The 25,662-nt window shown below is 35.2% G+C and overlaps 1 pseudogene; it reads left to right on the forward strand.

The window, feature by feature from the left end:
• The first annotated feature begins 17,837 nt into the window (after nt 1-17,837).
• LOC131839719 (ethanolamine-phosphate phospho-lyase-like) lies at nt 17,838-25,310 on the forward strand (annotated as a pseudogene).
• Nucleotides 25,311-25,662: the final 352 nt, after the last annotated feature.

The raw sequence follows: 25,662 nt of genomic DNA on the forward strand, positions 1-25,662 counted from the left end.
TTTGTATTGATGTTTCTTTTCCTGATACAAATTGTAATGCAGTGTACTTTTGTGTTTTATCTGCTTTATTGAGGTATAATTAACAAGGAAAGTTGTGTATATTTAAAGTGTACATGATAATTTTGTATATACATACATTGTGAAATGATTACAATTAAGTTAATTAATGCATCCATCTATAAATTCAGTACAATGTTTATCATAATTCCAATGGTATTTGGGGCAGAAATAGAAATAATAATCCTAAAATTTGTATGAACCTACAAAAGTCCCAAATAACCAAAGAAATTTTGAGAAAGAAGAACACGTCTGGAGGTGGCACATTTTTTAATTTCAAACTCTATTACAAAGCTATAGTAATCAAAATGTGTATAGTACTGACATAAAAACAGATACATACACCATATGTATCTCCAGAGAGCCTAGAAATAAACTCATGCATACACAGTCAACTAATCTTTGATAAGGGTGATGAGAGCACACATGGAAAAGGATAATTTCTTCAGTAAATGATGGTGGTAACACTCTAAGACTGGGGTGGAGACTTTGGCACTTAAGTGAATCTGAGTCTGAACGCTTCTTACATCAAGGGCATACACGGGCCTGGCTGGGCAACTCTCAACCACCTTTGGATCTCCTGGATTTATTAAGGATGGTCTGACACCGCTTTTATGCCCTCATATCCTTGATCTTTAGCATTTTTAGATCTTATTAATTACTTACCTAATGCTTACTTTTAGTATGTGCCAATTACTGCTGTAAGTGCTCTACTTATCCCCAAAACAATCTGTGAGGCAGGGACTACTATTACAATTCCCATTTTACAGAGAAGAAAACTGATGGAAAGGTTAAGTCATGTGACCTAACACACTGATATGATAAGAGAAAGAAACAGATTCATAACCTGGGCATTCTGGCCCCAGAGACCCCAGGTACTTAACTGTTCTGTTATGCGGTGCCTCTGTTGTTACTACCTGTTTTCCTGTCTGGTAAATTTTATTTTAATAGGGCCTGTGTTAATTTTTCATCGTTCCCTCCTTAATGATTAGCATAGTGTCCAGGTCCTCAATAAAGAAAAAGCAAAGACATACAAATGGCCAACAGGTATGTGAAATGGTACTCAATATTACCAGTCGTCAGGGAAACACAAATCAAAACCACAATCAGATATCACCTCACTTCTGTTAGGATGTCTCTTATTAAAAGACAAGAGATAATAAATGTTGGCAATTTTGTAGAGAAAAGCAAACACTTACATCCCATTGGTGGGAATGTAAATGAGTACAGCCACAGTGGAATACAATATGGGAGTTCCTCAACAGAACTAGGATATGATCCAGCAGTCCCACTTCTGGGTATTCAAAGGAAACAAAATCATTACCTTGAGAAGATACCTGTACTCCCATGTTCTTTTTTTTTTTTTTTTTAAGATTTTATTTATTTATTTATTTGACAGACAGAGATCACAAGTAGGCAGAGAGGCAGGCAGAGAGAGAAGGAAGCAGGCTTCCTGTTGGGCAGAGAGCCCCATGTGGGACTCAATCCCAGGACCCTGAGATCATGACCTGAGCCAAAGGCAGCGGCTCAAGCCACTGAGCCACCCAGGCGCCCTACTCCCATGTTCTTAATAGCATTGTTCACAATAGTCAAAGTATTGTGCACAGCCTAAGTGCACCAATGAATGGATAAAGAAAATGTAGTAAATATATATATAATGAAATATCATCCATCCTTAAAAAAGAACACCCTGTCATTTGCAACAGCTGGGATGGACCTATTATGCTAAGTAAAATAAGCTAGACAGAGAAATTTAAAAAAAATTAAAATTAAATAAAAATTTAAAAAAATACATCAAACTCATAAACAGCAGAAAAGTGGTTGCCAGGGATGGAGATAACAGGGAGGGCTTGGGAAAAGGATACAAAATTTCAGTTGTAAGATAAATAAGGCATGAGGATCTAAAGAACAACAACAAAAAAGATTAAAACTGGAACCCTACCTTCTATCACTCACAAGTTAACTCAAAATGGACTAGACTTAAATATAAGACCTGAGACTGTACATCTTGTACAAGAAAACAGGGAGAAAGTTTAGTTTTTCCTTTTCGTTTGAAAGAGATTCTCTGCAGATGTTATTTTGTTTTGTGAGCTCATCTTCCTCTGAGATGAATAGCTTCTTTATTATATACTGTGCATGAGGAAGGCCAGGCACAGCTCTGGTCAGCCCTTATGAGTTTGAGGTAGTTGCATGGGGAAGTATCTATCCCAAAGGGAAACAACCAACATCCACACTAGTTAACATGTTTTCCTACGGCACTTTGAGTATTAGAGGGCTCAGAGATAGGGAGAAGATACCAAATCAGACTGCTGAAGAGCAAAAAGTAGAGAAGAAGAGATTAAAAAACACTGTGTTGTTCCAAATGAAGAAAGTGTTCCAAGAAGGTGATGCTCATCAGAAAGCCACAGACCAATAACTAGACAGAAAAGTGGATACAAAGATGTTTGTAAGTTTGGAGAAATTAAACTATCCACTTTATGTGCCAATCTCAAATTTCTTCTCCAGAATAATGAGTTGGTCATATCAAACTTCATTAACTAGCTATTTTTTTAAATTATTTTTTTTATAAACATATAATGTATTATTAGCCCCAGGGGTACAGGTCTGTGAATTGCCAGGTTTACAGACTTCACAGCAGTCACCATAGCATATACCTTCCCCAATGTCCATAACCCCACCACCCTTTCCCTACCCCACTCTCCCTGGCAACCCTCAGTTTGTTTGTGAGATTAAGAGTCTCTTATGGTTTGTCTCCCTCCCAATCCCATCTTATTTCATATATTATTTTCCCACCCTCCAACCCCCCAACGTTGCATCTCCACTTCCTTCTATCAGGGAGATCATATAATTGACTTATTCCGCTAAGCACAATACCCTCTAGTTCCATCCTCATTGTTACAAATGGCAAGATTTCATTTCTTTTGATGGCTGCATAGTATTCCATTGATTATAGCTATACCACATCTTCTTTATCCATTCATCTGTTGATGGACATCTAAGTTCTTTATAAAGTTTGGCTATTGTGGACATTGCTGCTATAAACATTCAGGTGCATGTTCCCCTTTGGATCACTACATTTTTATCTTTAGGGTAAATACCCAGTAGTGCAATTCCTGGGTCATAGGGTAGCTCTATATTTAACATTTTGAGGAACTTCCATGTTGTTTTCCAGAGTGGTTGCATCAGCCTGCATTCCCACCAACAGTGTAGGAGTGTTACACTTTCTCCATACCCTCGCCAGCATCTGTCATTTCCTGACTTGTTAACTTTAGTCATTTTGACTGGTGTGAGGTGGTACCCTATTGTGGTTTTGATTTGTATTTCCCTGATGCTGAGTGAGGTGGAGCACTTTTTCATGTGTCTGTTGGCCATATGGATGTCTTCTTTGCAGAAATATCTGTTCACGTCCTCTACCCATTTCTTGATTGGATTATTTGTTCTTTGGGTGTTGAGTTTGATAAGTTCTTTATAGATTTTGGACACTAGCCCTTTATCTGATACGTCGTTTGCAAATATCTTCTCCCATTCTATCAGTTGTCTTTTGGTTTTGTTAACTGTTTCCTTTGCTGGGCAAAAGCTTTTGATCTTGATGAAATCCCAATAGTTCATTTTTGCCCTTGCTTCCCTTGCCTTTGGTGATGTTCCTAGGAAGATGTTGCTGCGGCTAAGGTCGAAGAGGTTGCTGCCTGTGTTCTCCTCAAGGATTTTGATGGATTCATTTCTCACATTGAGGTCCTTCATCCATTTATTGTAAATTTTAGTTATTTATTTGACAGACAGAGATCATGAGTAGGCAGAGAGGCAGGCAAAGAGAGGGGGGGAAGCAGGCTCCTTGCTGAGCAGAGAGCCTGATGCAGGGCTCAATCACAGGACTCTGGGATCATGACCTGAGCCGAAGGCAGAGGCTTTAACCCACTGAGCCACCCAGGGCCCCCCTTCATCCATTTTGAGTCTATTTCCATGTGTGGTGTAAGGAAATGGTCCAATTTCATTTTTCTGCATGTGACTGTCTAATTTTCCCAACACCATTTGTTGAGGAGGCTGTCTTTTTTCCATTGGACATTCTTTCCTGCTTTGTCAAAGATCAGTTGGCCATAGAATTAAGGGTCTATTTCTGGGCTCTCTATACTCTGTTCCACTGATCTATGTGTCTGTTTTTGTGCCAGTACCATACTGTCTTGATTATGACAGCTTTGTAATAGCGCTTAAAGTCTGGAATTGTGATGCCACCAACTTTGGTTTTCTTTTTCAATATTTCTTTGGCCCTTTGAGGTCTTTTCTTGTTCCATATAAATTTTAGGATTATTAGTTCCATTTCTTTGAAAAAAATGGATGGGATTTTGATAGGATTGCATTAAATGTGCAGATTGCTTTAGGTACTAGCTATTTTATTTTAATTTATAGTTACAATATATCCCCTACAAGTTAATACAATGAAGATGTATTCTTTATTTCTGGTAAATTATCCCATTTTTTTCTACTTCAAAAATATACATTTCATTGAAAATTTTAAGAAAGCATGAAAATAGATCATTTCATATTTATTTTTGACTATAAGGCTTCTTCTTATTATTATCTTATTATTAACTATCCATATAATTTTGTAAATATTAATATTTTCTGAATCCTTCTTCTTAGCACTGTTTCCAACTCTTATTTTTTAACAAACTGAGTAATTTGAGAAAGCAAATCGACAAATGTGTCAGTGCTTATTTAATTGCCATTCAACTTTAATACATGCTGATATATGCCTGTTTTGATTCTATTTTAGCATGCCATTAGGAAATAATGTGCTTGTACATATTCATTGTTATAACTGTCCTGTTGCAACAACTGGCTAGCAGTAATGCCAAAACAAAGATTCATTACAAACAAGCTAATTTATTTAAGTAAGTATCTCACTGTGTGACCCCATAATCATTCAATTTGACATACCAGCTAAAGTGGTAAATAATTCTCCCACTACATCATTTATTTTTTATAAATAAATAGCGAGTGTGTGCAATCTTGCCCTCTCTGCCTTCATCCCACTATTCATTGTTATGGTCATATCTAAATTCGTAAGTTGGTGGGCACACACTATGGCTAAGTGGGTGTTTGCATGTCTCCAGAGCAGCTCTGAAGGCATGTATTGACAGAAGCACTAATTAGTCAAGAATATTTCAAAGCAAATAATTGGTGTGGAGACTTTCAGCAAGCTTGCTCGTAAAACTAGACATATAATTGGTAATATAGATCATCAGGTGGTGTTGTTGTCTTCTCAAAATCACATAGACAATTCTAAGCAATCAATTCTGAATTGATATATGCTGCATATTTTTTTTTTGCTGAAATAACAAACCACCAAACTAGATTCACACTACTAAATAGAAGGTGAAAAGGGGCAAATTTGCAATACAGTGAAGTTAAACTCACCCTCCCTCCTACCCTTTGACCCAGAATCTGTAAACCTCTCCTACATTTGTGGAGTTCTCTTATTTTGGTGATATCTATTCTGCATAGCTATCTCAAAGTATACTGTCTATAAACAACAATGTATTATTTTCATGATTTTGAGGGCTTCCTAGGTTCAGTTGACCAGTTCCTGCTTGTGATCTCTCAAGGGGTTGCAGTCATATGTTAACTGGGACTATAATAGTCTTAAAAGTTTGACTTGGCTGGATATCTAAGACAGCTTTCTCACATGGCTGAAGACTGAAATTGACTATGTCAGCTGGAAGTTGAATAGAGGCTTTTAATCAGGGCATCTACACATGGCCTCTCATGTGTTCTAGACTTATCATTTTATGAGAGATGGGTTTATTTATTTTAAAAGATTTTATTATTTATGTATGTGAGAGAGAGGGGGAGGGAGAGAGTGAGAGGGAGAAGAACAAGCAGATTCCCAGCTAAGTGTGGAACCTTATGCAGAGCCTGTTATGGGGCTCACAGCAGAGCTTGATCCCAGGATCCTGAGATCATGACCTGAGCTGAGCAACTCAATAGTAAATGTCCCAGAAGACTCAAGTAGAAGCCACAAGGAATTTTTTTTAAATTTTTATTTATTTATTTTTTTACTTTCTATCACATCTTATTGGTAAAGAGCAAGTTGCAGAGTCAACCAGATTCAAGGGGTAAACTCCACAAAAGACAGATAAATGGAGAGGGAAATTGGTATTGACTACTAGATCTCTTTTACCCAGCTTGGGAGAAATGGCACCAAAAAGAAGTTGAACATGCCAAATACAGGCATACCTGGGAAATATTGTGGGTTTAGTTCAACCACTGCAATAAAGTGAGTATCCCAATAAAGCAAGTCAAATGATTTGTTTTGTTTCCTAGTACATATAAAAGATATGTTTATACATATTGCACTCTATTAAGTGTTAAATAGCATTATGTCTAAAAAAACAATGCACATACTTTACTTAAAAATACTAAAAAACACTAATCACTACTTGAACCTTCAGTGAGTCATAATATTTTTGCTGGTATTGCATCTTGTCTCAATCTTGATGGCCACTGATTTTTGAGAGTGGTAATTGCTGAAAGCTGGAGTGATTGTGTCAGTTTTGTAAATTAAGACATGATGTTTGCTGCATCTATTGACTCTCTCTTTCAAGAATGCTCTCTCTGTAGCATGCAATGTTGTTTCATAGCATTTTACCTATAGTTGAACTCTTTAAAAATTGGCATTGACCCTCTCAAATCCTATGACTGCTTTACCAACCTAGTTTTTGTACCATTCTAAATTCTTTGCTCTCATTTCAACCATCTCCACAGTATCTTCACCAGTAGATTCCTTTGCAAGAAACTACTTTGCTCATGGATAAAAAGTAACTCCTCATCTGTTAAAGTTTTCAGTTTACTTTGTTCAGATCTATTTGAGCAATCACTATCTATGACAGCTCTAGCCTTCAAAATGTATTTTGTAAATAATAACACTTGAATGTTGAAATTACTCTTTGATATTTTCAAGGCTTCAGAATGGATGTTATATTAGCAGGCATGAACATACCATTAATCTCATTATATTTTCTCCATCAAGGCTCTGGAGTGACCAGGTGCATTTTCAATAAGCAGTTATATTTTGAAAAGAATCTTTTTTTCTGAGAAGTAGGTCTCAACAGTGGGCTTAAAATAGCCAGTAAACCATGTTGTTAACAGATATGTTATCATCCTGGCTTTCCTATTCCATTTATAGAGCAGAGGCAGAGTAGGTACAACATTTAAGTTAATGGCCCTGGGATTTTCAAAATTTTCAATGAATATGGGCTTCAACTTCAAATCACCAGCTGCATTAGGCCCTAACAAGAGTCAGCCAGCACTTTCAAGTTTTGAAGCCAGGCATTAACTTCTCCTCTTTAGCTATGAAACTCCTAGATGATATCTTCTTTCAATAAAAGGTTACTATATCTACATTGAGAATCTATTGCTTAGTGTAGCCACCTTCATTAATTATCTTAGCCAGAACTTCTGGATAATGTGCTACAGTTTTCCCATCAGCACTTGCTGCTTCACCTCATACCTTGATATCATGGAAATAGCTTCTTTCCTTAAACCTCATGAACCCACCTCTGCTAGCTTCAAGCTTTTTTTCTGCAGCTTCCTCACCTCTCTCAAACTTCATCAAATTGAAAAGTTAGAGCCTTGCCCTCAGTTAGGCTTTGCCTTAAGGGAATGTTGTGGCTGATTTGATCTATCTAAACTGACAAACTTCTCTATATCAGCAATAAGGCTGTTTCATTTTCTTATCATTCACATGTTCACCAGAGTAACCATTTTAATTTCCTTCAGGGACTTTTCCTTTACATTCAACCTTGGCTAACTGTCTGGCATGAGAGGCACAGCTTTCAGCCCACCTTGGCTTTCAACATGTCTTCCTCACTAAGCATAGTCATTTCTAGCTTCTGATGTAAAGTAAGAGACACGTGACTCTTTTCCTTGAACACTTAGAGGCCATTACAGGGTTATTCCTCGGTCTGATTTCTATATTGTTGTGTCTCAGGAAACAGGGAGGCTGGAACAGAGGGAGAAAGATGCAGGAACAGCCAGTCAGTGGAGCAGTCAGAACACAAACCACATTTATTGATTAAGGCTGCCATCTTATAGGGGCATGATTTGTGTCACCCCAAAACAATGACAATAGTAGCACCAAAGATTACTGATCACAGACCACAATGACAAAAATAATAAAAATGAAAAGTCTGAAATGCTATGAGAATTACCAAATGTGACATGGAGACATGAAGGAAGATGCTGTTAGAAAAATGGCACCAATAGAGTTGTTTGAGGCAGGATTGCCACAGACCTTTCAATTTATAAGAAGTGCAGTAGCTGCAAATTGCAATAAAGTGAAGTATCATAAAATGAGGTAAGCCTATACTTGTTATTTTGATCACTTGTTTTTAGAGCACAGATATATGCCCTAGATTTATCCAAAACATACAGCTGCCCTGGCCTTAGAACCTGTAGCTAATAGCCCAAGAAAGTATTGTTATAGAAAGTCATTTCTGGCAGTGGTTTCAACAGTGGCAGCGTCACTTATTTCTCAAGGGCAGTAGTTCCTATATTGGTGGCAGTGTTGGTCTCCAGTGAATAAGTCAGAATATCAGAGTCAGGGCACAAGTAGCAGTGTCTAGTCCTCAGCCATAACAGAGCAGGCTTAACTCATCTGTGTCTTCAGATTGGATGTGAGTCTGCCCTTGTTGTTTTCTGAGTCTCACCCGTTGGCTTTTCAATGGTTCTTTTTGCCACCAATGATTTTTAATATATTCAACTTTTGCAAAGTTGTGAAACATATTTTTTATAAGGTTAACTTTAGTTTTTTACTCTTTTGCCTTTAAAAGTTTTGCTTTTATTTTTTATTGTTAAAAATATTTTAGAGGAATCCTGACAGAAAAACTTGAGTCAGTAGACTGGTGAGTATAATTCTGATAACACTGAATCATCTAAGTCACCTACTAAGGCCGGAATACTAGGTAAGTATAGGACTTGGGTTGCCAGGAGCGAAGAGTGAAGGCACACACTGATCAATGGAAGTAAAACAAAAGGAAATGCTCCAGGAAAAATTCATCGTAAAGTATTTGCGGCAAGTTACTTAATGGTTATACATAAGATTTTTCTCACAGTATGAAAGATGTAAAATAAACACCATAGAGCAAAGTACGAAGAGCAAAGGCATATTGCGATTTTAACTCTTGTTCTGATATGCAAAGAAAAAGTGCCAATAATATGAAGCTAATTTAGAAGGCAGAGCTGGATGTAAAATAAAAGGGGGAAAGCTTATAACAAATACCACTCGAGTCCAGTAGCCAATTGCAGCTACTTCACAACAAACACCATACAAGCAGGGAGCATGCCACATGTTTGAATACGATTCTAGAGTGCTGAATTTTTCTGACCTTATACTCTTATATGGCTTATCTCTCAATGAATACACCATTTAGAAGTTCAGAATACTTAACATCAGATGAGTGTGTTTGTTTGTGTGTGTTCAGGAGGGAGAGGAAGAGAGAGGTAGAAAAAAGAGTTAAGAGTACAAAATGTTATGAAGAACCAAAATAAAAAATGTAAATTTCATTCATGTAAATCTCTTTCTATTTTCAGCAGCAGACAATTTACCAAAGCAAGAATATCAAGGCATCAATTAAAGTTCCAATTAGAGCATAATATTTCCCCCCAAAACAACACTTGCAAACTGATCATTTTCCCCAAGGAGGCTGCTCATTAAGTTTCATGAAGGAGTTTCTCAGTTTTGGTAAGACAACTGAAAATTCATTAGTAAGTGAGAATAAATATCATTATTTATTATATTATTATTATATTAATTAATATAAGATTAATAATGTTAGCTGAATTTACCTATGCCTGAATTCTAAAAAATAAATTATATTTTGAAAATTCTTCTATTCCTTAGGGGGCCATGATCATGACAAAATATTTTTTTTTATGTCTTCTACCATTTCTTCTGAGCACTTCTCTCATTAGGCATGAAGTATGGTTAGTAAATATTTACAATGGTCATGTTTTTGTTTTGTTTTGTTTTGTTTAATTTTTTCCTCTTTATTGCTTAATAGTATTCCATTGTATATCTCTAGCATCTTCACCCAATTGGTGGAAATGTAGATTGTTTCCGATTTTTGCTGAATCCAATATTAGGTAGTGTCCAATGTTGTGGGTCATGATGCTAAAAACATCTGTGTGTAAGTCTTACATAGCTCTATGTTTTCATTTCTCACGGTTAGATATCAAGAGTATTTGTGGCAAGTTACTTAATGGTTATACATAAGATTTTTGGGTTATACATAATTGCTGGGTCATACACTAAATTATGTTAAAGTGAACTGCAAAAGTGTTTTCCAAAGTGGTTGTGTCATTTTACATTGATACCAGCACCATAGGAGAACTCCCATTTCTCCACATCCTAACATTTTTATTGCCCATCTCTTTTATTATAGTCACTCTAGTGGTTATGAGATGATATCTCATTGTGGTTTTCATTTCATAATAACAAATGATATTGAGCATCTTTTCATATGCTTATTAGTTATTCTTATATCTTCTTTTGTGAAGCATCTGTTCAAATCCTTCAGGTTTTTTTTTTAATTTTTTATTTTTTATAAACATATATTTTGATCCCCAGGAGTACAGGTCTGTGAATCGCCAGGTCCACACACCCCACAGCACTCACCAAAGCACACAGCCCCCCCCCCCCCGTGTCCATAACCCCACCCCCCTTCTCCCAACCCCCCTCCCCCCAGCAACCCTCAGTTTGTTTTGTGAGATTAAGAGTCACTTATGGTTTGTCTCCCAACAATCCCATCTTGTTTCATTGATTCTTCTCCTACCCACTTAAGCCCCCATGTTGCATCATCACTTCCTCATATCAGGGAGATCATATGATAGTTGTCTTTCTCCGCTTGACTTATTTCTCTAAGCATGATACGCTCTAGTTCCATCCATGTTGTCGCAAATGGCAAGATTTCATTTCTTTTGATGGCTGCATAGTATTCCATTGTGTATATATACCACATCTTCTTTATCCATTCATCTGTTGATGGACATCTAGGTTCTTTTACAATGGTCATGTTAATATCACTATGGAAATATGGTGAAGAGTAAAGAAGGCCAGGATGTCTTACGAAGTCACCAGCAGAATATGGATAACTTATGTCTCTAACATTGACAATCTTAAAAAATAGACTCTTAGTGATGCTCATGTAGATATTTATTTTAATGAATGAATTATATAGAAATATTTCTTTTCTTTTTTTTTTTTTTTTTTGCTGCAAACCAAGAATGAACCATTATATAGAAATATTTCAAATTAACCGGCTAACATAAATGATCAACACAATCTCAAATTCCCTAAATAATTCGCAAATTCTGTTAAGATGAAGCAGCTATATTAAATACTTTCTTAAAAAAACCTTTCATATGCTGGGATCCCTGGGTGGCTCAGTTGGTTGAGCATCTGACTCTTGATTTCAGCTCAGTTCATGATCTCAGGATCATCAGATGGAGTGCCATATTGGGCTCCGTGCTGAGTGTGGAACCTGCCTGGCCTGCTTGGGATTCTCACTTGCCTTCTGCTCCCTCACCCCCAACCTCAAAACAAAAACAAAACCAAAATCTTTCATATGCTTATAATGAGCCAGATGCTCTATTTAGTTAATTTTTAAGATAACCTCTATATGTCTGGGTATTATTATTAGTCCCTATCTTACTTATAAGGAAATTAAGACTGGAGGGAGTTAAGTAACTTGCCAAAGATTACACTCTTTAGTGTGTGGTTGAGCCAAGATTGGAATGTGGGTAGTTTGGTTCCGGAGTCAATCTCTTCAGACCTGTCTTAAAAGAGATCACAGCATGTGGCCTGTCTTGAAAGAGATCACAACATGTGGCACCTTCTTCACAGGTCTCTGAATGCATTTATGAAGATTTGCTGACTTGAAGTTTTTCTTTACTTTCATTCCTCATTAAAAGTTGTTCAATTATTTAACATTCCCAGCACTGAAGAGTGCTTTGGTTATTGAAAGAAGGTTTCTACATGGGACATGGAACAAAAAGATAATACTTTGAAACAAAAGCCCTATTTTGATTTGAGAATGTGGTGAATCAATGGAATAACGTTTCTAATTGTATTTCTAAACCTGATATTCTCTGACTATGATACTATTATCTCATAGAAAGTCAAGAGGGCTCTTTAGTCTAAGAAGGTAGTCTCAAAGGCTTTGTTATTTATGTCATATTCCTTCAGAGAAAAAAGTACTACATGTTTACTACTTTCTTTATTTTAAAGAAAGATCATAAAATATGAAGATATAGGAGTAACCATTTGGGCATTAGCATTTTCCAGTTAATTTGCCCAGCTTACACAATTTAACTGGAAGACAAAATAAGAAATCTTATTGTAGTGGCATAATCCAAAATATAATTATCATTCAACTCAGGAAATGTCTGGTCATTAGATAATTTGAACAGTATATAAATTAAGATTTAGGTCAGGTAAAATGCTATTTCCCTTTTATTTCTAAGTATACTCATTTTCTTTAAAATAGGAACAAATCATTGTTTAGCTTTTAGAGCAATTTTTAATTTTTATTTTTACTTTGTTGCTTACAATGACCCTCCCCAGTTGCTCCATAATCCAATGATGATATCCCAGATCAATCCCCCCTTAGAGATGGTCTACAAATATTGGAAAATGTTATTAACAGTACTTTAACTTTTAAAATATGGATGTTTGGGGCGCCTGGGTGGCTCAGTGGGTTAAGCCTCTGCCTTCAGCTCAGGTCATGATCTCAGGGTCCTGGGATCGAGCCCCACATCGGGCTCTCTGCTCGGCAGGGAGCCTGCTTCCCCCTCTCTCTCTGCTTACTTGTGATTTCTGTCAAATAAATAAATAAAATATTTTAAAAAATAAATAAATAAAATATGGATGTTTGGTTGATGTTATCTGTAGAAGATACCAGTTCAGCTAGTTAAATGTACATAGTATCAACATTTTGGTACAGAAATTTCATCTGAATTTAAACAAAAGTTATCAGTCATTATCATTCAGCCACTTAACATGTAGTCTAAATTCTAGGGCAAGTGACATCAGAATGAACAAAGCTCATGCTTCAGTGGAACTGTACTATAGCAGAGAAGATTCACAATTTGAGTACAAACTGCACTACAGTAGAAAAGACACTCACAATTTGAGTATGTATAATTTGTGTTTATTATAAATGCAATATTAAAAATTAACAAATAGGAGTGGTGGGATGGCAGTGATACTTTAACAGATGCAGTTACTGGAATCCTCTCTGATAGGAGACATTTAAGTATATCTGAATGAATGACACTGGTCGTCTGACAAATTGGGAAATGTGGGACAAGAAAGATAAAGTCTTACCATGAGAAAAGCTTAGTGTTCAAAGGATAGCACAGAGACCAGGTGGCTGAGCAGCATGAGGTAAAGGGGGACTTGTAAAAGATAAGCAGAATGATTTGAAATTTCATATCACACCCCCCACATACACACACCCATATATAACCATAATGAAAAGTAACCTTTCCAGTGACAGGTAAGAGGCTAACTTTGTAGTCACGAATCTCTAAATTATAAATTCATATCTCTTCCCATCAAAAGACACATAAAACACCACAAAACTCACTATTAGAACATTATATGATATGATATGCAGACATCATAATTAAAGTATGACAGGGAGCAAAAAGACCAAATGATAATAGATGGGTGCTTCTGATGTCTCTATATTTCTCAAAGATAAGATGTGACTGAATATTCAAATATGACCTCATATCAGTACTGCAGTATATTTTTAACTGGTCATCACATTTCGTTTCACTCCTTCTCAAAAGCCACTATGCACACACCAGTTCGTCTTTTTAAATTTTCCTTTGGGTAATATCTTTCCTTTGCAGAGCATATAGATAAGAGGTTAAGACCTTAGGTGCTGATAAACTCAAGTATATTGTTACAAAATACCACTTTTAATATAAGAGCCATAAAAATAACAATAGCAAACTTTTAATATGGTCTATATACACTTATAAAACATTCTACCTGGGACCATTTCAGTTAATTCCTACAAAAATCCCATGAAAATAGTTTTTAATGACTGTTTTAATGTTATTTTTTTCCTACATGAGTAATCAGAGAGATTATCCTTTTCCTTAGTGATTGATTGGGTTAAAATCTGAACCAGAACTTTCAGGCTTCAGAATTTGTGCTTTAACCACTATACATATACACATACATATATTATTATTTTATACATGTATGTATTATATATATGAATATATTAATATATGAGTATATATTATAATGTATATTATCTCTATAATACCATGTTGAGTAGTATACCATTCTTAATTATTTGTGATGATTCCAGAGTTGCAAAAATATTTTCTTTTTTTTTTGCATGAAGTTATCTCTACTCTTTCAGAACATTATTTTGAGTAAAGATTCTAGACAATGGGATTAGAATATCTAAAGACAAAAACACATTTAAATCTCTTGATGTGTGTGCTGTTTACAATTTTTTTGGCTTACCATTTATTATATGTAAAGCCACATGATAATCAATAACTATATTGCCTAAATATTTCAATAATATATTCTGTCTGCTAAGGCTCATTCCCAGAAGTTGGGCCAGTCTCAGTATTTTGCCATAGAAAAGCTACAGTGCTTGTGGTAGCACGTCAAGTCGGCATGTAAGAATGAGTAAAACCTTAAGAGCTTGAAGGAGAGAAGTGAATAGTATTCCAAATTGAGAATATTGTGAATGTTCTCACTTTAGAAAACATCCACGTGTATACCACCTGTTCTTTGATAGATACCTCTATTTTCAAAGAGCTAGATAAAAATCTAAAGATCAATGCATTTCAAAATCACAATGTTTGTTTTTTTTTTAATTTTTTAATTTTTTTATAAACATGTATTTTTATCCCCAGGGGTACAGGTCTGTGAAAAATCACAATGTTTTAAACAACCTTCTTTTTCTTGGAATGATCAACAAAACAATTAGCTTGAGCTATTTTATGTATTGTCAAAAATATTGTGCATCACTTAGACTAAATATATTGGTCTACATTTCCTGGCATGAATGTGACAAAATATGTGCTTTTCCAGAATGTCAAAGCAAATTATCAGTCTTTCCATAATTTTTAATATTTAATGTCTAGTGACTCATGTTGACTGATTTTTGTCACGATATATTATTATATGTGTTAAAAATTAAGAGTGGTGCTGTCAGGAAACTTCATGAGGCATTTAACATATGAGCGAATGTTTTCTATAAATATATCCATGCATTCACATTCACATCTTTACTTATCTCAGATGAAAGCTTATGGAAAGAACTTCATTAAAGCATTATGAAAAAGATACTTACTGAGAGAAAGACAAAATGATTAATACATAGCAGTCATGAAACACAATGGAGCTGATGGTCTTGCCATGAAAAGGAGCTATAAACAATCTCTGCTTGAAATGATAGTGTTCGTTAATGTAACAGCGCCCTCTATGTTCGAGAGTATGCAATAAGGAGAAGAAGAATACTTTTCTTTGAATAGCTGATGAAACCGGATTGTTCCCTGTAAGTTTTTACACACAAAGGTAAAATTAAGTTCTTAACTTGTTTATCCATAAATTTTATAGTCTGGATCTATAAAGCTTAAAGGATACTGTTAAAATTTTATAAGCAAAAAAAAAAAAGAAATAGAATTTTAAATCCACAGGTTTTCATTTCTTTGGAGAACAGCCATTCATCTAACGCGCTTGAATAATAAAAGCAGAGAAGATTTTGAGTAGGAAAATAAGACATTTTAATACTGAAAATTAATATGTAAACATATTCAAAATAATAGAAAAATATTTGACCATTACATAAACCATAAGCATAAACTATAGGTTTCATTTGTAAGGCATCTTTTTTTTTTTTTTTTTAATTTTAAGGAAAGCCTGCTGAATTATATAGAAATCTTCTACAAGGGAGATTTTATCATAGAAATAATGCAAGAGGAACAGGTGAAATGCACTCTTTTTGAAACTACTCTCCTGAAGGAAAGTCTTTTTCCTTCCTACACTTTAGTATCTATCTATAGGTATCCATCAATTTCCCAATGTAAATCTGATTCTTTCACAAACTTTATTCTCCAGGTGTTAAAGATAAAAATTAGAGTAGAGAAGCCCAACTTTGTTGAGTGCTTACTTAAATAGCAATAGTTTTAAATGCTTATTTTTATTAGTAATTTGAAAAGTTTGATCTTTTAGGATACCTGTTAGCCTCCATTAATTGTTGTAAACTATAAGGACTTATAAATACTAGATTATTTGACATAAAATGAAATGCACAAAATGGAAGTTTTGATTGAGGATTTTTATTCTAAATTTTCCATTTTTGCAACTGTGGTGCTAAGTATATTGCTAAGAATAAGAAGAAAAGGAAGTTAGAAAAAGTGGATTGGGCAAATAAGGTTGAAATTTTTCATAAACAAAGTGTTTCTCAAACTGGAAAATGGGAGTGGCTTTACAATGTCTAAAGAATATCAAATGTTTCTGTCATACACCTTAAATTTTACACAGTTAAGACTTAAAGTACTATGATAACTTAAAGAAATAATTCTGCCTTTTTCTCCGAAACTGTCAAACTTCTTCTACATCATCTATAACATATTGCTACTGCAATTTGAATGTATAACATTTTAGATAGAAGAATAGACAGCCAAACTTTTCTTTCTTAGCTGAAGAAAAGTTAAATACAAATATATACAAATCCAACCTTGTGACTTCCATCAAATTCATTAATAAGTTATAACATAGCTAATAACAAAGCTAAAATTGTCAGGGTGTTTAAGAAGAGAACTTATTCTGAAATTTCTCTCTGCCAGATATCAACATAAAGTTGGAACCTTTCAAATCTCCAAATAACACTTTTTCAAAAAGAATGGGACCTGAAAACAGGGAATATGAATAAAAGGCCCATGTTTTTGTTTTGAGAATGTGATGGAAGAAAGAACTATTTGGAAAACTATAAATATATTCTAAATTTAATATTTAAAGAATTATTAAATACATTGAATGTATTTCCTTTTACAAAACCAAAAAAATAATTTTAAAAGCAGACACTTTACAAATGTAATATAACTTTAAAAACGATGAAAAACATAAAAGGAGAAAATTCATTTATTTTCTCTTTCAAGGGTAAGGAAGAAAGCTCAAATAATAATTTGAACTTTTTGTTTTAAATACTGTGAGCGAATGCCAGCATTTACAAATGAATTATTATAAAGCAAACTTCTCTATACAAGAATATATTGCACAGTACAAAAAAAATAAATGCACAAATAGTTCCTAAAGTAGGTTGTCAATTTGGGAAGTGATCATCTTATAAATTTTTTAGTAGATTAGTAAATATTTGGGGGAAAGAGAGATTCACTAACCACTCATTAACATGCTATGCAGTCTTTACCTGAATGTGACTATATCCCTATAATACCAAAAAGAAAAATGTCCAAAAAGTTAAGGAATTCATTGTTCAGGAAAATAGTACTTATTTGTAGATTTTAAAAATCAGGGAAAAAAAAATACCCCAAACCATCAAATTTAGTCCCAACTGTAGGTTAAGCAGAGCTGATTACAAGAATGCTTGTAATCAATGATCTGGCAAAGATGATGATAGAGAGTCAAGGTTAAATTAGTAGACAAGGGACTAGAAATACAGTGATAAAGACATACAGTACCTGCCCTCCATCTCATTCTAACTTTATGAAAAGAAGGGGTCGAGATGCCCCCTCCATCCAATATATCCCTACTTCTGCCACCAATGACTTCCTTGGTGCTAGATCCGAAATCCTCAGCTCAGGCACTCATCCTTGTTTGCTCCCTGTCCCAGCGTCTTCGATCTGGTCTTTCCTTGCCACAGTTTATTAATGTTGCAGCAGAATGACCTTTCAAAACCACCAATCCAGATAATAAGCTCCATGAGGGAAAGGACCCTGACAACGATAAATTCACTGCAGTCTCGCTCCTAACCCATGAGCCAGTGCCTGGCACACAGCACCCAAAGCAAGCCTTTCATGAATATTGTTGAATGAGCGAATGAACAAATAAAAAACCTACTCATTGCATTCCCTTCAGCAGCACCACATAAATTTCAACTGTATTCATGCGACTTAGAAGGCACTGCATACACATCCTTTTTAAATCTCTGTCTCTATGCGCTCCTTTCCCGCATAATGGACTCTAACATACAACAACAGTGTACTTCTTTTAGTTCCTAAAAAAAAAAAAAAAAAAAAAAAAAAAAAGCAAATCCTGCTTAATTTTCCATTCTTTTTATTTACTTTCTCTCATCTAGAATATTCCCAAATTTTTGCTCTCCTCTTCCCTCTCAACTGCCCGTCTTCAGGCTAACACCTACCATCTTTCAGCTTCAGCCCTCTGACAATATATCACCTCAAAGCTCCCAAAATACCAAGGACAGACATCATGCTGAATTTAGCACAAAATATAATGCCAGGGACATGAGGTACTCTCAACAAATGTGCACTGAAGGGACATAAGTAAAAGAAATGTTAATGGATTGATAACTGGTTGTTTCAAGATTGTTCCATTAATTTGTTGATCAAAGTTAACTCACTTTTCCACTTGTTTTGAGATTTGACTATTGCCCTCATGACAAAAGTTTGTATAATTCGGGCCTTCTAACAAAGTTTCCAGGATAAAATTGGTGCCTAGGAAAATGAGGATCATATCTTGTTAATATTCAATAAAACTGTTACACAGTGCAAATATTCAGACAGGGATATAAATTCACATATATTCATAATAATTACAGATGAATTTAATAAACAAATATCACTGATTGACAGTGTGTCAGAATAGGACAAACATGGAACCTCAGTAATACATCCACCTTTGCTGGAATCTTAGGTTTACCAATTCAATTTTTCTGATCTTAAGCTAGTATGTAATATCTCTGAGGCCCATTTTCCTCATGTATAGAGACAAAAGCAACTTGTGGAATGACTGGAAGGAATATAGGGCCTAGAAGGGTTAAAAAATGGGTGTCATTATTTCAAAGTCCATGTGTTAAAATCTATATCATAGAATTTTATTTTAGTGGAAAGGCTTATTAACAAATAAGAGAGCATCCCATTCGAGAATACCATAGTAGATATCTTGATAAGCCTGTTTTCTATTTAAGGAGATAATTAAGATTTGACCATGACTAATTACCTTAGAGATAGGTTTCTTGCTTCTATTGCAAATTAATTTGTGTCACATAAAGTGCACTAAAACATGCATTAAATCAAGTATTCAGTGTCTGAAATCAATTCATCTCAAAAAAATACACTTGTAAGTGTATCACTGATGCCTTTTATAATTTTTTAAGAATTTTACCAGAGATTATATAAGATGTTTTTGTGTGTGATTTTATCTTCTATAGCAAAATTGTCTTTTTTAAATTTATTTTTTAATTTTTTATTTTTTATAAACATATTTTTATCCCCAGGGGTACAGGTCTGTGAATCACCAGGTTTACACACTTCACAGCACTCACCAAAGCACATACCCTCCCCAATGTCCATAATCCCACCCCCTTCTCCCAAACCCCTTCCCCCCAGCAACCCTCAGTTTGTTTTGTGAGATTAAGAGTCACTTATGGTTTGTCTCCCTCCCAAACCCATCTTGTTTCATTTATATAAGATTTTTAGATGGTCTCGTCAAACATTTAAACCTTAATACTTTACTCAACTGGATTTACAGCTAAATATCTAGAGTGAGTCTATGGATTAAAATAGTCTCAAACTGTTCACAGTGCTAACTAGAATTATTTCTAAAAGGTTTCTTATATTTCAGGCACAATTCTAGATCCTAATGATGTAACAATGAACAAAAAGGGGAAAAATATCTCTACTTTCATGACAGCTGAAAACATCACCCATTTATTATTTTGGTTCTGCAGGCCAAAAGTCTGACTGGTATTGGCTGGGACCTCTGTTTAGGTTCTCACAAGGATGAAAAACAAGACATTGGCAGAGGTATGTTCTTATCTGTACTCTCTGGGAAATAATCCACTTTCAAGATCATTCATACTGTTAGCAGAGTTCATCTTGTTTTTGTAGGACTGAGGTCCTCGTTTCTTTACCATCGGCCAAGGATCACATTTAGCTCCTTGTGGCTGTTCCTTGCACATAACCCATTCCATCTCCAAAGGCAGCAATAGCACATCAGATTCTTCTCTCAATGTGAATATCTCTGTCTTTCTGTTCTTCTACCAGCCAGAGAAAACACTGCTTCTTAAAGGGCTTCACTGACAAATGCTACCTGGAGAGAAGGATAATCTCTTTCATCTTAAAGTCAGCTGGTTTGAGATTTTATTGCATCTGTAAAATCCCTTCATAACAGTACACACGTTAGTTTTTGATTAAATAATCAACAGATAGAAAACTTGGGAAGAGGGCATGTGCCCTAGCTTCTGTCTACTGAAACAGGAGGTACCAACTTTAAGATTTTATTTATTTATTTGACAGACAGAGATTACAAATAGGCAGAGAGGCAGGCAGAGAGAGAGAGAGGGAAGCAGGCTCCCTACTGAGCAGAGAGCCCGATGCGGGACTCCATCCCAGGACCCTGAAATCATGACCTGAGCCGAAGGCAGAGGCTTAACCCACTGAGCCACCCAGGCACCCCGGAGGTACCAACTTTAAAAAGAAATAAGTTAAATACATATTGAGTCAGGTGATGGCAAGAGCTGTAAGAAAAACAACTATTTTGGCTATAAGAAATGATCATGTGGAAAAGTATTGCAAGTTCACATTCTATAGTTTGAAACATCATACACACCTAAGGAAACCTGGACTTCTGGAGGTGATAGGCTAAAAAGAACACTGAGAATCCCCCTGGAGTTTAAAGCAGAGCAGTAGTGGGATAATGCTGAATATGTCAGAGTAGAAGACAGAGGGAGAGATCTTAGCAGGAGCATTTAGTGTTTTATAACTCCACTCAACTCTTATCAGCATTTGTTTATAGGCCAAGGGAGGAAGGGAAGCTTATAAAACATATAAAATAAGCTGTACCAATTTAAGAAAAGTACAAATAGAAGCTGTAGCTATCCTCAATTACATCTTTTCCCTATAAACCCAAGTGTGGTGTTAATTACTCCAATGCATGTTCTTGTACTGAAAAAGAAACCATATTTCCAAAATTGGGTGAGGACTCACACAACAGATAAACTGTACCAAGCATGACATGCAAAATAAACTAAGCCCAAGTCCTTTAACATCAGTTTATTTAGACACATTCATTTGGAGCTAAAATACAGACCACATACCCCCATAAATTCTATAGAGACATATATTTAAGGCAAGAACACCCATCTTCCAGTGGCTCCTTATTTCACAAAATCTATTCTATATCTGTGAATATCATTCCATGACTCATTTTAGCATCCAAGATGCTGCGAAATAACCTTCCTTGACTCCCCATTTTAAGAATCCTCACGGTTCCTCATGCCTTGCATTTTCCTTTGCTATAGCAAGCTAATTAACCTAACAGTAGAGTGTTCCTAATAGTCTCAGTCTGGTGAAGCCGAGCAAGCTGAGTACCCACCAAGATTTAGGCAGTCCCTCAGTGATACTAACAAGAAGCTTAATCCTACAGTAGTGTGCACATGTGAGATGCTTGGGAGTTTTCCTCTGCCGAGGGCCATCCTATCAGGAGTATGAAGTTTTATATTTAATCTGAGCTCCAATTATTTCACAGAGTTCTCAGTATTTGGCTTTCATCTCTGTCCTAAGAGTCCCCCCAGACTTCTAAGTCATTGGTCATATTTGTATATCTTTGTATGCATTTTCATTTATGTGGATCTTCCATAGCAATAATTTGCCATCCGCCATCCTCTCTATTTGCCTATTGTCTATAAGACTTTGTCTCTTAACAATGACAAGGCTCAATAAATGTCTTTCTGAGGGAGGCCAGATGGTAAATATTTTAGACTCCATGGGCCAGTCTTTGCTGCAACTCAAATCTGTACTGCAGCATGGAAACAACCATAGACAAAATGTAGTAAATGCAGGAGGCTGTGTTCCAATAAAACTTTATTTGCACAAAGATGTTGGTTTGGATTAGTCCCCTCACTCATTGTAAGCGGACACCTGTTTATAAGTTGAAGCTCAAAGGATAGGAGACAGACTTCAGGAAAACAGGCCTCTCAAGTGGATTAGAAGTTGACAGTTTCAAAATCTCATGCCACACTAGTGTGTCACCCTAGAGTCTTTGGACAAATGATACATAAATTTACCTTTTCAAAAACCTTATAAGGATATTCCTCCGTATCACCTTTATATTCCTGAAATTATTTGACTTAATTCCCTCTGCTGGAGCTAGAGGCTTCTTCAGCTACTAGTCTTTGGTCAGGTTCTGGAGATACATGATTTCACAACTATGTCCTTACTGACTATTTCAGTTCTCATGGAGTTTTTAAAAAATCTGTGTTCTTTCCAGACTAAAAATCTGCTTTATTCATGTTTCATGTTACAATCCTAACTAATATGCAAATCCCTCTAACTGGCATAATTTCAATAAGGGCAATTTGGAATTGTAGTGACAGTTAGAGGAACTTTTGATATGAACAAATTTGTTCATTTGAGATGCTCCATAAAACAAGCATTCAATAAATCAATTTTTAAGGTCTCTTACAATCTGTTGGAGCTAAAATTTGAATTAATGCATTTTTTTAGGATTTATATAAATTTAGAATAAAAAATAAGGAAATTTTTTGATTGTTTAACTTTCAATGCTTTACATATTTTGACTCTTCTAAATAAAGCTTTTTTCCCCCCCTTCCTAAAACAGCTCTGTAAAAGGCTAGATAGTAAATATTTCTTTTGTAAAAAAAAAAAAAAACATATATTCCAGAGTCACCTGGGTGGCTCAGCCCGTTGTCAACTCTATTTTTGGCTCAGACCATGATTTCAGGGTTGTGAGATCAAGTCCTATACTGGGCTCCATGCTGGACAAGGAGCCTGCCTAAGAGTCTCTCTCTCTCTGCCCCTGTCCCCACAAAAAAATATTCTAAACTTCGGTGAATTAAGCTAATAGTCTTGGTCTTTGTTAGAGATAAGGATATATATAAACATATAAACATAATTTAAAGAGTGTTCTAAAATACGATTTGTGAATATAAGGATTTATAATGTGTGTTAACAAAAGTTAATTTAATATTTCTGTTAAGTAGTAGGCTCTTTTTAAAATGAGAGCTACTAATCTGAGTTTTTAAAACAACACTTTATGTTTTCCTAATTTTACCACAGTATAAATAATATTCTACTTTGTATAAGACTAATAATTGTAAGAATTCTTTATATATTTTAGATACTAACCTTTATCAGATATGTGGTTTGTAAATATTTTCTCCCATTACACAGGTTGTCTTTTCATTTTGCTGATCATTTCTTTTGCTTTGGAGAATCTTTACAGTTTGATGCAGTCCCACTTGTTTAGTTTTGCTTTTCTTGCTTATGCTTTTGCTGTCAGATCCATGAAATGCTTGCCAAGAACAGTGGGCACCTGGGTGGCTCAGTGGGTTAAAGCCTCTGCCTTCGGCTCAGGTCATGATCTCAGGGTCCTGGGATGGAGTCCCGAATCGGGCTCTCTGCTCAGCAGGGAGCCTGCTTCCCCCTTCTCTCTCTGTCTGCCTCTCTCCCTACTTGTGATTTCTCTGTCTCTCTCTCTGTGTCAAGTAAATAAATAAACAAAATCTTGGAGAAAAACCAAATGTAACAGTAAGTAATGAAGTATCATTGAAGATGTACAGTAAGTGCAGAGGGTATGAATGAAATGAATTTTGTGTGCCTGACTCATAGTAATTGAAAATACTGAGAGATGGAAGCAATGAAATGTGCTTAAAATTTAACAAAATTGGCTAAATATAATAAATTTATTCACAAGGGGTAAAAAAGGATTTTGACTCCACTGCACATTGTTAAATCTACGATATGCAAATAAAAAAGGAGTTAAGTAGAATTTGAGCTTTCTCTTTGTTAAATACTAGTTATTCTGTGCCCAAGTAACAGTTTCTTTTTAAAATAAATATATTTTAATTCTTTGTACCTTTTTACATATTTATAAATTATCTTTAATAACTTTTATTGATTTTTGTAAAAGTTAAAAGTGCCAGATATTATAGTCACTTATTGCTGAGTGCATATGTGCATGTGTGTGTGTATTTTAAAATATTATGTGTACTGTTCCTTGCATATTATATCTGGATACCTGTGACTTATGTTTATATCTTTTTCCTCTGACAGTATTTTTATTTTATCTTTCCCAAATTTAGGTCTCAAATTAAAAATAATAAAACTTTTCTTCTATACATAAAATAGCTGTTTTCTAAATGGCGCCTGATAACACAAAGCTATACTACTTTACTTTATTAAGGGATGGGAAATTAGAATAATTAGGTTTATCTGTCATGCTCTAAATTTTCATTAAAAAGTAAGCTGAGGCTTTAGATAAGCTGAGAAACATTTCTGGAGCTTCCAACTGCATGCCTAGGAATTTGTTTTGGACACTATCACAATGAGAAAACCAATGGACAGTGGCCACCCAACAGAATAAGAGGTAGCAACTAAAGAAACTTCAGCAGCTCTCATCAGCTCTAGGATACAGTATTTCAATACTGTATGGAAGAAATTCAGTATTCTGTGCTGTTTATTTGGTTGTTCTGATATAATTGTAAATGAAGACCTTCGAGGATATGTCGCAGGAGAGGGGATTACCTTACTAATAACTTGCTGTGTTACTAATAAACAGAAAGCTGAACATACTTTGATAGGAGATATCAGGAGTGTTAGCCTTTTTATTAAAATCGACTTAGGGATGGTTAGAAAAGGACTCTGGCCACAGCCAAAACTCAACACATTATCTACAAGATGAAAGAAAAGCAAGCAGATCTCAGTGCTGATGGACCTCACAGATAGGCTTAAAACCACCTATGTACTTTATTGAAGAAGATACAAAGTTTATGGTAAGCCAACGTGATGGAATTTTAACAGCTTTAGGAGAAGCCATGGGAGCTGAAATTGAAAGTGTTATCTCTGAGAATACTCCATGCAGAACAAAGAAAACTAACGAAGCACATTCAGAATTGTTCAATGATGGCACGGGTGACTCTAAAGAAAATCCCAGCAGGAAGAGAAATGGATTGTGCATAGATAAACATTCACTGCTCAGTAAGAAGCCCAAGGCATAAAAGATTAGCATTTTAAAGCAAGATAAATGTCCAGGGATATAGCATATGTGTGGATTGGTCTCTTCCATTAATATCTCTATTATACCATCAAAAGTAGAGTTTTAATTCTGTTTAGATTTATAAATAAAGAGGTAAATGAGTAATAAGAATAAACAAAGTGATAATCAAACTGTGGTAAGATTATTAGTTCAATTTCTAGCCTGTTCATTTCTGACTTGAGATTTCTGGAAGTACTTAACTTGTTCTACAAACTTAAGCCTCAAATTTAATATGAAGTTGCAGTTTTACTTCTCATATTAATGTTTGAAATTAGAGGACAAAGTACAATAGGTACCTTAATTTGGGAGACTGG

The sequence above is a fragment of the Mustela lutreola genome, chromosome 8, assembly GCF_030435805.1.
Source record: "Mustela lutreola isolate mMusLut2 chromosome 8, mMusLut2.pri, whole genome shotgun sequence".
NCBI classification, from domain to species: domain Eukaryota; kingdom Metazoa; phylum Chordata; class Mammalia; order Carnivora; family Mustelidae; genus Mustela; species Mustela lutreola.